Below are 14,001 nucleotides of genomic sequence, written 5' to 3'. Positions count from 1 at the left end.
TCCAGAGTGGTCCTTGGTCCCTGCTCCCTTGATTTGCTGGAGCTCCAGATTTAGGGGTGGGGTAGGCAGAGATGGAACAAGCTGCAGGGTTGGATCCTTCCCTCCAGAGGATTACCCCTCCCTGGGGGATTTTTCTTTTTCTTTCTTTCTTTCATATGCCATGTTTTGCCCAGCAGCCCAGCTTCCATCCATAGCAACTTGGCTGTTTCATACTCTTCTGACTACAAGGCCCTCTGCAGAGACCTGCTAAGCTCATGGATCAAAGATCCAGGTGTCATCAATCCTTGCTAATTGCCTGCAGTGGGATGTGAATGAGAGAGGCCAGGATATGTGTTTGGGAGTCTCACCAGTGCTTCCCAGAGACCCCTCTTCCCATCCTGTGGCAGGTGTAGGCCCAGTTTCCCTAACTCTGACCCATGCTTTGCAGGCTCTGCACAAAGTCATGCCAGAGCTTGTCCTGCTGCTGGCAGGGCTGGACACGCTCTAGAGAGAAGGGGAGGATTCAGTCAGCAGGGGCTGCCATCCTGTGGCTTCAGCATTTGTCACTGGGGTGACTTGGGGAAAGGTCTCAACCTCCCCCCATCCCACTTCACTGCTGCCAGAATCCCTCCTGCCCCCATCCCTGCCCTACCTGGGTGGGGATGGAGGCAGGGGTGGAGGAGAGGGTTCTACAAACTTGAGCGGTGTCCCCAGGTGGGTTGGAGGTGGAACAGCTGTCAGGGGCACTGAGGGGGAGGTGGCAGGAGCTAACCCTACAAGGAGGGTGGTTGGCACCGGAGGTCACTACAGAGGACAACAAGCCTCCATCCTGGGGATCAGGAGGGTGAATCCACCACTCAGACATGAGCAGCTACTGGGTGTAAATGGTGCTGGTTCCAGGTGCCCTTAATCCTCCCTGATTCCTGGGCAGTGTCTCAGTCTCTGACATGTTCTCGTTCCCCTGCAGCTGGAGGATGTCACAGCCAAGGTGATGTGCCAGCTCCACATCATCCGGTACTTGCACTGGGTGCCCGAGGCGCTGCAAGGACTGATGCCCTTAAAGGTTCCCCTCTCATGTTCAGCAACTCCCGCACCCTGCTGCAGGTACTGCTCTGTCTCACTGTAAATGGGGCGGGGCTAGTGGAAGGAGAAATGGAGGCCCCTGTCACTGACAGAAACTCTCTCCCCTCTCTGTGGACCAGGATCCTTCCCTCTGACCCCAAACTTCCTTCATCTGGGGCATGAGCTCTTCCCCTCACTCCCATACCCCTCCCCTCTTTCCTTGCTCTGACTCCCATCCCATTCCCTGTGCTCCCAGGCAGAGATCTCCCTGCCCCGTATGGCGCAGAAGGACCTTTGTGTCAGGGCTATAGACTGCCTGCCCAACTGAAGCTCAGGAAGCTCCACATTTGAGGAGGTGAGGATGGGACAGAGGCTCAGGGCCTGCTTCACCTCTTGCCCTTTATTCTTCCTTTGGCCCTTCTATGGGCTCTCAGAGGGTGACATGAATAGGAACCTCCTCCCCACCTGTCTTCTAGGCCCTGGGTGTGTGACTGCCTCCCAGATGGGTGCAGTCAGAAGCTGAGACACCTCAGGGAGCAGTGGGGACAGGTCACCTTGTCCTATGAAACCAAGCAGTGCTAGTTCTCAAAGAGGCTGAGAGGGAAGACCACGCTCCCTCATGGAGGTAAGAGCCATTTACTTCTTTGGGCAGATGGGTCTCCTGGGGGAGAAATGGGATCCCTGCTGCATAACCTGGCTGGGAGCTTCCCCCATCCCTGGGACAGAGACATCTCCATCAATGCGCCACTCTTGTTTTTTTTCCTAGCAAGAGGCTCCCTACAGATGTCCTCAAACCTGTTATCCTGGGAGCATTTCTGGAAGGAGGCTCCCGTCCCTCAGTCTCCAACTCCACCATGCAGTCTCATTCACATAGCATCTCCACTCTCCAGCTCCACTTCCCGCAGCAGGACAAATGAACCTTCAGCTCCTAGAGACCTGTCTCTGACCTCCTTCTGATCAGCAAAGGGGTTTCATCTTCCCCTCAACAAACCTGTCAGCCTCTGAATGATGAACGTCAGAGTCACCAGAACCAGCAAAACTCCAACTGCAGCCAGTTGAGCCTTTGTAAACTTAGCCCCTCTGGAAACCAGGTCTGAACTGGAGAAGTCTGAACTCATGGACTCCTAGACTTTAAGGTCAGAAGGGACCATTATGATCATCTAGTCTGACCTCCTGCACAATACAGGCCACAGAATCTCACCCACCCACTCTTGTAATAAACCCCTAACCTATGTCTAAACTATTGAAGTTCTCAAATAATGGTTTAAAGACTTTAAGGTGCAGAGAATCCTCCAGCAAGTGAACCGTGCCCCATACTGCAGAGAAAGGTGAAAAATCCCCAGGGACTCTGCCAATCTGCCCTGGAGGAAAATTTCTTCCCGAGCCCTGAGCATGTGAGCAAGACTCACCTCAACCCAATAAGAGCAGGACTGGGCAGCACAGGTCTGTAACAGGGAAAGGAGAGTGGGGCTTAGCCAAACTGATTACAGAATGAGTCCTACCTCAGAGGGACCATTTATTGGCCCCGAAAGAACCAGACTTCAGTGGCGATAAAGCCTAGCTGGGCTACAAACTGGAATGAGAACTAGGTAGGAAGTTGAAAGCAGTAAGGAAAGCCTAGAAGGGAACTTGAGAAGAGAGGTAGGATGTGCCCAGGGAAACCTGCAGCAAAGAGAAAAGAGCAGCCCTAGCTATTGAGTACAGAGCCCTGGGCTGCTACCAGTGTCAGGGTGAGACCGGGTTCCTCTACTGGCCCCAAAGAAGGGGGCATACACGCACCCAGAGAGGGTTACCAAGCCCAGCAAGGGAGCTGCAGATCTGAGCCAGAGCCCCAGCAAGAGCAGAAGAACTTTTTTCTCTGGGAAGACCTCTTTAGACTTCCAGTGTGTGACAAGCTGAGCCCCAGAAGCATGGACTAAAGGTGGTGAGCCGGCCAGAGGGCTGAATTACCAGGCAGAGAGACTGCCATGGTGCTGGAGTGACCATCAATGGAGGATCAGAGGGCACGTAACAATGAGTAGATTCATTGATTATTGGCATAGTCAGCAGGATTGAATTCCCCCTGTCATCCATGAGGGCTCATGGAAGTCTTGGTTACTGAAGGAAGGTCCATCCCCCCAAGTGGGATTTCCCATTTGAGTTCCAGGGAAAACAGCCAAAGCAGGTCTCAGGGTTTCTCCAGTAGCTCCTAGAAACCCAACAGAAGCAGAAGGAAGTGCAAGCAGAGCTACAGATGCAGCTGCTAATCTTGAGGGAGCAGCAGCAATACCTGTGAGAGATCCTGCAAAGGGAAATCAACCTGCTAGGCCCATGGACAAAAAGAGAAGACTCAGAGAGCATGCTGTGGCTGTGCTGAGAAGGTTAGCCCAGGAGAGCAGGGCCTGAGAAAGTGTACAAGCATAGCCTAATGCCAAGATGGGAACAAAAGTTCTTTGGTTTTGGTGCAGAGAAGCAGGCCATATCAAAAGACCCGGCCTGCATAGGAAATTCCGGAGTGGCAAAAGGAGGGGCCAGGGCCCCAAGAAGGTAGAAAGAAAGGAGAAGGTGTCCTCTTGGACAAACACACATGAGGCAGGTTAGGTGGAGATGGCAGGGATGGCCATGGACCTTGCAGACCCTCCTCCAACACACCTGTTGGGTGCTGCAGGGAGGTGAAGGGTGAAATGATTGGCACAGAGATGAATCGGGCACGAGAGTTGAGCAGTGGTGTGTGCTCAGACACTGATGGAAAAGGTTTTGGAGGATGCAGCAGCAGTAGAAAAAAGGCTACAGAAGAAGCTAGTGGCTTCAGAACAAGGCTCTGCAAGCAGCTGTTAATAAGAATGAGTGGCTGCAGGAAGAGAAGAATGGCCTCTGAGTTCTGGTGAGTACGAGGCTGTACGAGTGCATAGCCGGTGACAGCGACGAGATGGTGAGGGATGAAGATTGGACAAGAGTAGAACTTGCCCCCGGGTTGTGCCGGATTTTAAGGAGGAGGGTATTTCACAGGGTGGCTTGGCCTTTGGCTGCAAAGCCTGGAGCTAGGCCAAATTGATGACCAAGTGAGCCCCACCTGAGAGGAAACAAGGGAAAAATAGCAGCAAAAGTACAGAAGCAGACCTAGCTGTTCAGTATACGGCCTTGGGCCAAAACCTGGAGTCCAGGGTAGGACTGGGTTCTCCCACCGTCCCTAAGGAAGGGGACATAGAAGACCATAGAAACCCAAGAAGGGCAGACCAAGCCGAAATCAGGCTGAGGAAGAGCTCCCCACGAGGGTGGAAGGCCTTGTTTCTGTTCAAGACATTTTTGGACTTTGTTTGGAAGGAGCATGACCCAGGAAGGAGTGGACTAAAGGACAGTCACCTGGTTGGAGGGCTGAGTTCCCAGCCAACAAACTGCAAGAGTGACTATCAACGGGGTTGCTAGCCCAGCTAGAAAGCTGTGACACGAGGCCTGGCCAGGATCTAGCGGTGAGTGAACTCTGGTAGAAACCTGCTTCCATTATGGAAACAGCCTGGTATTGGAGAGTGGGTGGGGAGACCAGGGAGATGGGAGGGGAAGGACTGAGGCTGGGGTGGGGAAGAAGCTGTGGGACTGGGAGGGGAAGGACATGGCCCAGCTTGTGGGAGGGATCCTGCTGGCTGTGTTTGGAGCACTGTGTAGCCTCTTCTATGGGCAGTTCCCATAGGTCAGTGGGGCCTGAATCTCTCATGCTCCTTTATCAGAGGGGTAGCCGTGTTAGTCTGGTTCTGTAAAAGCAGCAAAGAATCCTGTGGCACCTTATAGACTAACAGACGTTTTGCAGCATGAGCTTTCGTGGGTGAATACCCACTTCCTGCATCTGAAGAAGTGGGTATTCACCCACGAAAGCTCATGCTGCAAAACGTCTGTTAGTCTATAAGGTGCCACAGGATTCTTTGCTGCTCATGCTCCTTTGTTCTCTTTGGGCTTCACAGGAGATGTCTGGTGAACTGCCCGTGGACTCTGTGCCCACCACCACTCCAAAATTATTCGCTACCTTCAAAGAAACAGGCACAGCTCAGCCTGTTAGGTAGGCTGGAGACTCACACTTCACTCAAACACACAACACTGAGGGGCTTTGGGAAGCATAGTAACAAAGAAGAGATTTAAGTGATACTAAGCAAGAGAAAGAGACAAATTTCAAACAGACAAACAAAACAAAACACACTTTGTAGTGACTAAAACTGAATCTTAAGAGTCACAATCTTGGCCTTAGCAGTTTCCAGACTAACATCTCAGCTTTCCTAACAGACCTTATTTGATGTCCCTGTATGGTACAAAAATTCTCTGTCGAATCCGCTGATTTGATTGCTTAGCCTTTCGGTTTCAGACCCTCTGTTCTCCTTCTGGGGTGCCTGGACCCTGATTGTAACATCTCTCTTCCAGTCTCTGTCCCAGCCTGTAGCAGGGTGGACCCTGCTCTGGGGTTTTAAGGGGTTAAAAGTGGCCTGACAGAGCTGGGCTGATTGGGATAGTGGCTGCAGCTGGAGGCCACGCCCCAAACTGAAGCCCTGGGGCTTATAAGAAGCAGGGAAGCCAGAGCCCAGACAGTCTCTCTCTGGAGGCAGAGAGAGATGGGCCTGGCTGCTTAGGGCCTGAGGCTAGATACCTGGGTGAAGCAGGGCTGGGAACAGGCTGAGGAGCTAGGGAAGCTCCAGCCTGGAAAGCCCCAGGCTGCGGCCTAGCAAAGGGCCAAAGGTACTGGGAGTTGCAGAGGGCAGCCCAGGGGTAGGACAAAGCAGCAGGTCCAAACCCCTATTGCCTGTGATGAGTGGGCTGATACTGCAGTCTGCCCCAGGGTTTGGGGCTAGACCATGACTGTCAGTGGCCACTACTGAGGCAAAGTGGGGATAGTAGGGTGGGGGTTCCCCTGGGAGGGGGAGACCCAATTATAGTTAAAGGGGCACCGGGTCCAGGGAGGGACACGGGGGGCCTGCGAACAGGGGGATCACCAGCCTGCCGAGGGCGCTCCAGGGCTGGACTGAGTGAAATTCCGAGACCAACCAGCAGGAGGCGCGGCAGGGGTGAGTCAGCCCGTTTACACAGCCTCTTACACAGATGTATGCTTCAGCCAGCCCAGCTCAGAGAGCAGTGGGAACAGATGATCTCATCCTGTCAAACCAAGCAACATGGGTCCTACTGAGGCTTAGATGGAAGATCCCATGCATCTCCTGGAGGTGAGAACCCTTCACTCTTCTGGGCACTTGGGGCTGTTGCAACAAAGAGGAGGCTCCTGTTACATAGCCTAGTTGTCATCATGACTTTGTTTTTTTATTCTCAGAGGATGTGTCTGGGATCCTGGAGACTGTTTCCTGCAGGAGGTTTGAGTGGGGAGAGATCACTCACTGTCATGACCCCTGGGTCATTAACCCGGGTCTGCAGGGCTCATGGGAGCAGCCACACTCCAGCAGGCCACTTTGAAGCCTACTAAAAACTGCTTACCTAGGACTTATGAATTCCAGATCCAGTTTGAGGCCCCATCCCTGAGGCCTATTGGCAGAGTCCCAAAGCAGCTAATCAGCCCCCAGGACCTCCTTAAACCAACAGCAGGAACAAAAAGCTGTCTGAACACCCGAGCTCCCCTGTCTTCTGGACCATGTGTTAGCTGTTCCTGCTCCCACTGCCCAGGCTTGATTTCCTGGCATCCTGATTCACTGTGACTCATCTGATTTGAGGTTCTGAACACAATTTGGTGTTTTGCTTCTGCTCTTCCAGTATCCTGACCCAGCTGACTCTTGACTCCTGTCTTCTGAGCGTGGACTCTGCCTCTGACCACTAGGTCTGGCTGCTCATGATATGGCCATGACACTGACTTTTCTACGATTCCTCCAATGCCCTTTTCTGCTCTCCAGCTCTGCTGTCCCAGCAAGACACACCAATCCCCTGGCTCCCAGAGTTGCTGCTGGTTGCTGGTTGCTGCTATTCAAGGGCTCAGGGGTAGTGCTTGTATTGCCTCCTCCCCCACCATAGCTGCTTTTCCTATGGGAATCTCCCTAGCACAGAGGAGAAATCTGCTCTTCTCTTAGGCCTGGTCTACACTAGGACTTTAAATCGAATTTAGCAGCGTTAATTCGAACTAACCGCTCAACTGTCCACACCAGGAAGCCATTTAATTCGAACTAGAGGGCTCTTTAGTTCGAATTTGGTACTCCACCCCGACAGGTGGAGTAATGCTAAATTCGACATGGCTAGCTCGAATTAGGCTAGGTGTGGATGCAAATCGAACTTAGTAGCTCCGGGAGCTATCCCACAGTGCACCACTCTGTTGACGCTCTGGACAGCAGTCGGAGCTTGGATTCTCTGACCAGCCACACAGGAAATGACCCGGGAAAATTTGAATTCCTTTTCCTGTCTGGGCACTTTGAATCTGACGTCCTGGCTGGACATCGGGGCGAGCTCCGCAGCACCTGCAACGATGCAGAGCTCTCCAGCAGAGGAGTCCGGCCAATCCAAGAATAGAAAGAGGTCCCCAGCATGGACAGACCGGGAAGTCCTGGATCTGATTGGTGTGTGGGGCGAGGAGTCTGTGCTGTCGGAGCTGCGCTCCAACAAGCGGAATGCAAAGACCTTCGAGAAGGTCTCCAAAGCAATGATAGAGAAAGGATACAGCCGGGATGCAATGCAGTGCCGCGTGAAAATCAAGGACCTGAGACAAGGCTACCAAAAAGTCAGAGCGGCAAACGGACGCTCCGGAGCCCAGCCCCAGACATGCCGCTTCTACGAGGCACTGCATGCCATTCTAGGTGGGTCTGCCACCACTGCCCCACCAGTGACCGTGGACTCAGTGGATGGCATAGTGAACCTGGACAGTTCCTCCTCGATGTTCGCCGATGTGGAAGATGAGGAAGGGTCTGTGGAGGACGGCGCAGGCGACAGCGAACACAATACCGCTTTCCCTGACAGCCAGGATCTCTTCATCACCCTCCCAGAGATCCCCTACCAACCCTCCCCGGCCGTTAACCCGGACTCTGAATCAGGGGAAGGATCAGGCGGTAAGTGCTATAAACATGTAAACATTTATTTTTTATAAAACAGGTATAAAAAAATAGAAATACTATATATAAAATTTTCAATGAAAAACTATATGAAAAGTAGGTCCACACATATAGGGATTGAACAATAATCCTCCAGGGACAATTCAAGAAAGGTCTCATTTAGGTCCTCGAAAAGCCTCCGCAGGAGGTTCCTGGGGAGAGGTGCCTTGTTGGGTGCTCCGTGGAAGCACACTCTTCCGCGCCAGGACATCCTTATGTAGATGGGAATCATCGCCTCCACAAGCATGGCCACATATGGTCCTGGTCTCTGCAGGGCTTCCCTTAGCATCCGCTCTTTATGACTCCGAGGGACCCGCATCAGGGTGATCTCGTTCATGAAATGCTGCATCTAATTAGGGCAATTAGTGTATTGTTACTGTTGTGAATGGTTGACTTTTACTTTGCATAACAATGACCCTCGCTTAACAGCCACGTGTTGTAGGCCACATAGGAAAAGCATACATTGATCTTTCCCGTGCACTGGCGGGAGTGGCTGGAAAAGGGTCAGAGTATATGATTTCCAGATTGCCTTTAGCGGGAGGGCACAGCTATCCATTAACTGATAAGCAGAATGTACTGTAAGGCTTACCAGGACTGTCTGCTAGACGGATTCAGCTGTCTCTCCCCACTTGTCCTCTCTCCTGTGCAATGCCGCAGCCAGTGAGAGCGTATTCTGAAATCTCGAACTTGTCCTGAGATCTCGTGAGACTTGTTGCCCTGTATGGTCTTGTTCAGAGAAACTGACTAGACTGTGTTCACTGTCCGCAAACATGTATCTGTTCAAGGAAATCAGTTACTTTTCCCATCACACAGCTTTGGCTCTTTCCCAGACTGCCCCGGCATCCCCCTCGCAGAGGCTGGCGCAGATTAGGCGGCGAAAGAAAAAGACTAGGGACGAGATGTTCGTGGAACTGATGGCTTCTTCCAGAGCCGAGGCGGCAGAGCAGACACAGTGGAGGGAGACCCTATGTCAACAGCATCGCACACACATTGAACGGGAGGATAGGTGGTGGCTGGAAGACCAGCAGGCGACTCAAACGCTGCTTGGGCTAATGAGGGAGCAAACGGACACGCTCCGGCGCCTTGTTGATGTTCTGCAGGACCGCAGGCAGGAGGACAGAGCCCCCCTGCAGTGTATCTGCAACCGCCCTGCCCCGCCAAGAAGTCCTGCCCCCCCCCTCACCCAAAAGTACAAGACGGAGGGGCGGTAGGGGCCGTGAGAACTGTCACTGCACCACTGCATAGCGCTAATGTACCACACACCTCTCACGCTATACATTTGTAGAAGTGCTTCCCTTACAGGCTCACCCAGTCCCAAATCCAAGTTTCATCCCCCCACTGTGTATTAGATTATTAAAAGCTGTTTGCTGTTATTCACTGTTTCGGTCACGTCTTTCGTGTCAGAGGATTTTTTTGTGTATGGGGGGGGAGGGGATTTATAATTGCACGGTATAGCCTACATTACCAGGGTACAGACTTGGGGGCATGATCAACTGCAGGGCACACACACACTGCAGTCAGTAGGCACCAGGGTCACTCTGTGTGGTGTATGCTGCCCCGGGTCATTGTGTGATGTGTATGCTTGTCCAGGGTCCTAGCGCCTGCCACCCCCTTAATGTTAAGGCACGCTGCCCTTACCATGCACTTCCACCGTAGCAACGAGCCTCCCGCTGCCCTGAGCCCCAACAAGAGCCCTCATCCACGGACAGATACTCACCTTTCCCCCACACCCCTCACCCCTTCCTACGCCCAAACCCGCAGCCCACTGCCGTCATCCAAACCCCTATCCAAAGAAGGCACCACTCGCCCCTTCCTGCAAACCCACTCCTTCCTGCAATCCCTCCCCTTCATGCACAACCACTTGCAACCGTCCCCCACCCCAGAGACCTATGTGGGAGCAGGAGGATGTCATTCCTCTATGGAACAAGCGGTCTGTACATCAGTGCACACCGTGCCCAGCACAGTATGCGTCCATGTTTCAACACCTGAACAGAAATGCAAAGTAAAACAAAGATTTATTAATAATGAGTGTAACAATTAATTTGCTTTAAAACGTGCTTTGGAAGTGGGGGAAACTTGGAGAACGGGGTATGTAACCACAGATCGAAATCGACACATACAGAGACAGGCCCAGGGTCAGTTTCTCTTGAAAGCAAGTGGAGAGTCATAGGTTACCCTGCTCTCCGAGGAAACTTGCTTTCAAAGCCTCCCGGATACACAGCGCTTCCCGCTGGGATATTCTCTCGGCACGGGTGTCTGGCTGAGCGTAAACTGCAGCCAGGCGATTTGCCTCAACCTCCCATCCGGACAAAAAGGTCTCGCCCTTGCTCTCACAGAGATTGTGTAGCACACAGCAAGCAGCAATAACTACGGGGATATTATTTTCGCTGATGTCCGAGCGAGTCAGTAAGCTCCGCCATCTCCCCTTGAGACGTCCGAAAGCACACTCCACCACCATTCTGCACTTGCTCAGCCGGTAGTTGAAGAGTTCCTTCTCTCTGTCCAAGGCGCCTGTATAGGGCTTCATGAGCCAGGGCATTAGCGGGTAGGCTGGGTCCCCGAGGATCACTGTAGGCATCTGCACATCCCCAACCGTTATTTTGTGGTCCGGGAAGAAAGTACCTGCCTGGAGGCGTTTAAACAGACCAGAGTTCCTGAACACACGCGCGTCATGAACCTTGCCCGCCCACCCAACGAAGATGTTGGTAAAACGTCCCCTATGGTCTACCAGTGCTTGCAGCACCATTGAAAAGTAGCCCTTTCGGTTAATGTACTCGCTGGCCTGGTGGGCCGGTGCCAGGATAGGGATGTGAGTCCCATCTATAGCCCCACCGCAGTTTGGGAATCCCATTGCGGCGAAGCCATCTATGATGTCCTGGACGTTTCCGAGAGTCACTACCTTTGAGAGAAGTTGCTCAACGATTGCGTGGGCTACTTCAATCACAGCAACCCCCACGGTAGATTTGCCCACGCCAAAGTGGTTCGCTACTGACCGGTAGCTGTCTGGCGTTGCAAGTTTCCAGAGGGCTATGGCCACTCGCTTCTGCACACTCAGGGCTGCTCGCATCCGGGTGTCCTGGCGCTTCAGGGCAGGGGACAGCAAGTCACAGAGTTCAAGGAAAGTGCCCTTACGCATCCTGAAGTTTCGCAGCCACTGTGATTCATCCCAGACCTGCAGCACTATGCGGTCCCACCAGTCCGTGCTTGTTTCCCGGGCCCAGAATCGCCGTTCCACACCATGAACTTGACCCATTGCCACCATGATCTCCATGGCGCGGCGTACCCTGCTTTGTGAGAGGTCTGCGCCACTCTGTGAATTCCTGTCCTCATCGCGCTGCTGGAGCCTCCTCGCCCTATTTCTCAGCAGCTGACTATGGAAGAGGTGGACGATAAGGTGCGAGGAGTTGACAACGGCCATAAGTGCAGCGATGATCGCAGCGGGCTCCATGCTCGCAGTGCTGTGGCGTACGCGCTGTAACTGACAAGAGAAGGGCGTGAACAGATTTCCTGCCGGAGCTTTCAGAGAGGGAGGGCATGATTGACGGTTCAATGACAACAGTTACCCAAAAGCACCCTTGACACATTTTTCCCCCAGGAGGCATTGGGAGCTCTACCCAGCATTCCAATGGGCAGCGGGGACTGCGGGAACTGTGGGATAGCTTCCCACAGTGCACCGCTTCCAAAGTCGACGCTAGCCCTGTTACTGTGGACTCAGAAATTCGAATTAGTGTATTTACTGTGGATACACAAATTCGACTTCATAAGGTCGAATCCACAAATTCGACTTAAGTAGATTCGAAATAGTCTTGTAGTGTAGACAAGGCCTTAGAATCAGTCCTGGCAGCAATTCAGGAAGTCATAGAAGGGACGGTCTGCTAAGCTCCCTCTGCAATGCCACTGTCAGAGACCATTACTGGTGGGTGCCAAGTGACTGCGCAGGCAGCTCGTTGAGAGACTCCTAGGGGCAGGGTAGTCGTGTTTCACAGTGACCTCTGAAAGCCATGCAAAGAGTGCAGCATTGAAGAGACTCTCCTGCTGTAACAAAGGGTTTCTGTTCTCCTACATAGTCAGACAGTGAGGCCAGTTTGCAGAATGTGGAAGAGCTTGGGTGATGAGTTGGAGGATTCACCATATAAGTGGCAGCAGCTGCAGATCCTGGAGTCCCTATGGTAGGGTTACCACACATCCAGATTTTCCCGAACATGTCCGGCTTTTTGTTTTTTAAATAGCTGTCTGGGAGGAATTTGTAAAAATCTAAAAAGGTCCAGAATTTGCCTGCCAATGCAGAGCACGACGCAGCTGACATGGCGGCCGGGCTGGATTGAGCTGCACGTATCTGGGCCTCCAGCAGCCAGAGCTCCTCCCCTGCTCCCCTCGGCCCCGCAGCCTCAGCGCACTGCGCTGGTAGTGGTCTGGGGGGGCGGGGCTGTGCGCTCCGTGGGGGAGTGCAGCACTGTGTCTGGCTCCAAACACCAGACACACTGCTCTGAGCAGCATGGTAAGGGGGCCGGAGGGTTGGAGAAGGGGCACGGGGTCCCAAGGGACAGTCATGGGACAGGGAGCAGTGGAGGTTGGATGGGTCAGGGGTTCTGGGGGGAGCCTGTTAGGAGGCGAGGGTGTGGAAAGGGGTCGGGGCAGTCAAGGGACAGGGAGCAGGTGGGGTTAGATGGGTTGGGAGTTCTGGGGGGCAGTCAGGGGACAGGGAGTATTTGGATAGGTGTGGGAGACCCAGGGGTCTGTCGAGGGCAGGTAGGGGGTGGAGTTCTAGGGAGGTAGTTAGGGTGGGGGGTGTAAGGAGGGGGACAAGGAGAAAGGAGGCTTAGATACACGGTGGGGTCCAAGGGGGCAGTTAGGAGCAGGGGTCCTGAGAGGAGGCAATCATGGGACAAGGAGCAGGGGGGGTTGGAGGGATTGGGGGCTCTGGGGGGGCAGTCAGGGGACTGGGAGCGGTTGGATAGGTGTGGGAGACCTGGGGGTCTGTCGGGGGCAGGAGTATGGATAGGGATTGGGGCAGTCAGGGGACAGGTAGGGGGTGGAGTTCTAGGGGGGCAGTTAGGGTGGGGGGGTCTAAAGAGGGGGACTAGGAGAAGGGAGGCTTAGATAGAGGGTGGGGTCCCAGGGGGCAGTTAGGAGCAGGGGTCCCGGGAGGAGGCAATCAGGGAACAAGGAGCAGCGGGGGGTTAGAGGGGTTGGGGGTTCTGTGGGGGGCAGTCAGGGGGCGGGAAGTGGGAGGGTGTGGATAGGGGGCAGGGCTACCACTCTCCCCCCCATGGAGTGTCCTTTTTTTTGAAAGTTCAGATATGGTAACCCTACCCTATGGGCCAAGCCTCCACTCCTGACAGTTCAGGCTAACTTCCCCTTGGCTGCTTGGCCTGCCTGCCGAGACAGAGGACTCAGGTATTTCCATCAGGCTGCTCAGTTGCAAATGCAGCCATCCAAAGAAGTGAAGAATGGAAGTGAAAGAGCAAAGCTGGACCATCCGCTGAGCTCCTGCAATCAAGTGAACAGAGCCTGGGAGAGAAGAGGGAAAGCTCGAAGGTGGCTGGTGGCTGTAGGGAGCCAGGGAAAGAGAAATAAATAGTGAATGATGAATCCTACGGGCTTTGTCTTGTGTGGTGAAGGGTTTAACATGGGTCTATTTACTATCACATTAAACTTTAATATCACTGGGTATGACTGAAGGGCAGGTCTATAAAGGTAAGAGGTCACTCACTCTAGGAGCTTCAAGTCTCAGATTCTGTCACTATTGCCTGCTTCGACCAGCTGATCTCAGCCCAACACATCCCTCAGGTGGGAGCAGTGGGGAGCTCTTTTCCTCTTTCTGGATTAGCCACCAGAATAGGGACAGGATACATGTGGCCAAGGAACTAGAGAGGCATGGGGGTCACTTGCAGAGTTGCCTGTTAATGCAGCTCTTATGGGGGAG

The sequence above is a fragment of the Mauremys mutica genome, chromosome 9 (genome assembly GCF_020497125.1).
Source record: "Mauremys mutica isolate MM-2020 ecotype Southern chromosome 9, ASM2049712v1, whole genome shotgun sequence".
In the NCBI taxonomy this organism is placed as follows: domain Eukaryota; kingdom Metazoa; phylum Chordata; order Testudines; family Geoemydidae; genus Mauremys; species Mauremys mutica.
Note: the sequence above shows the minus strand (reverse complement) of the source record.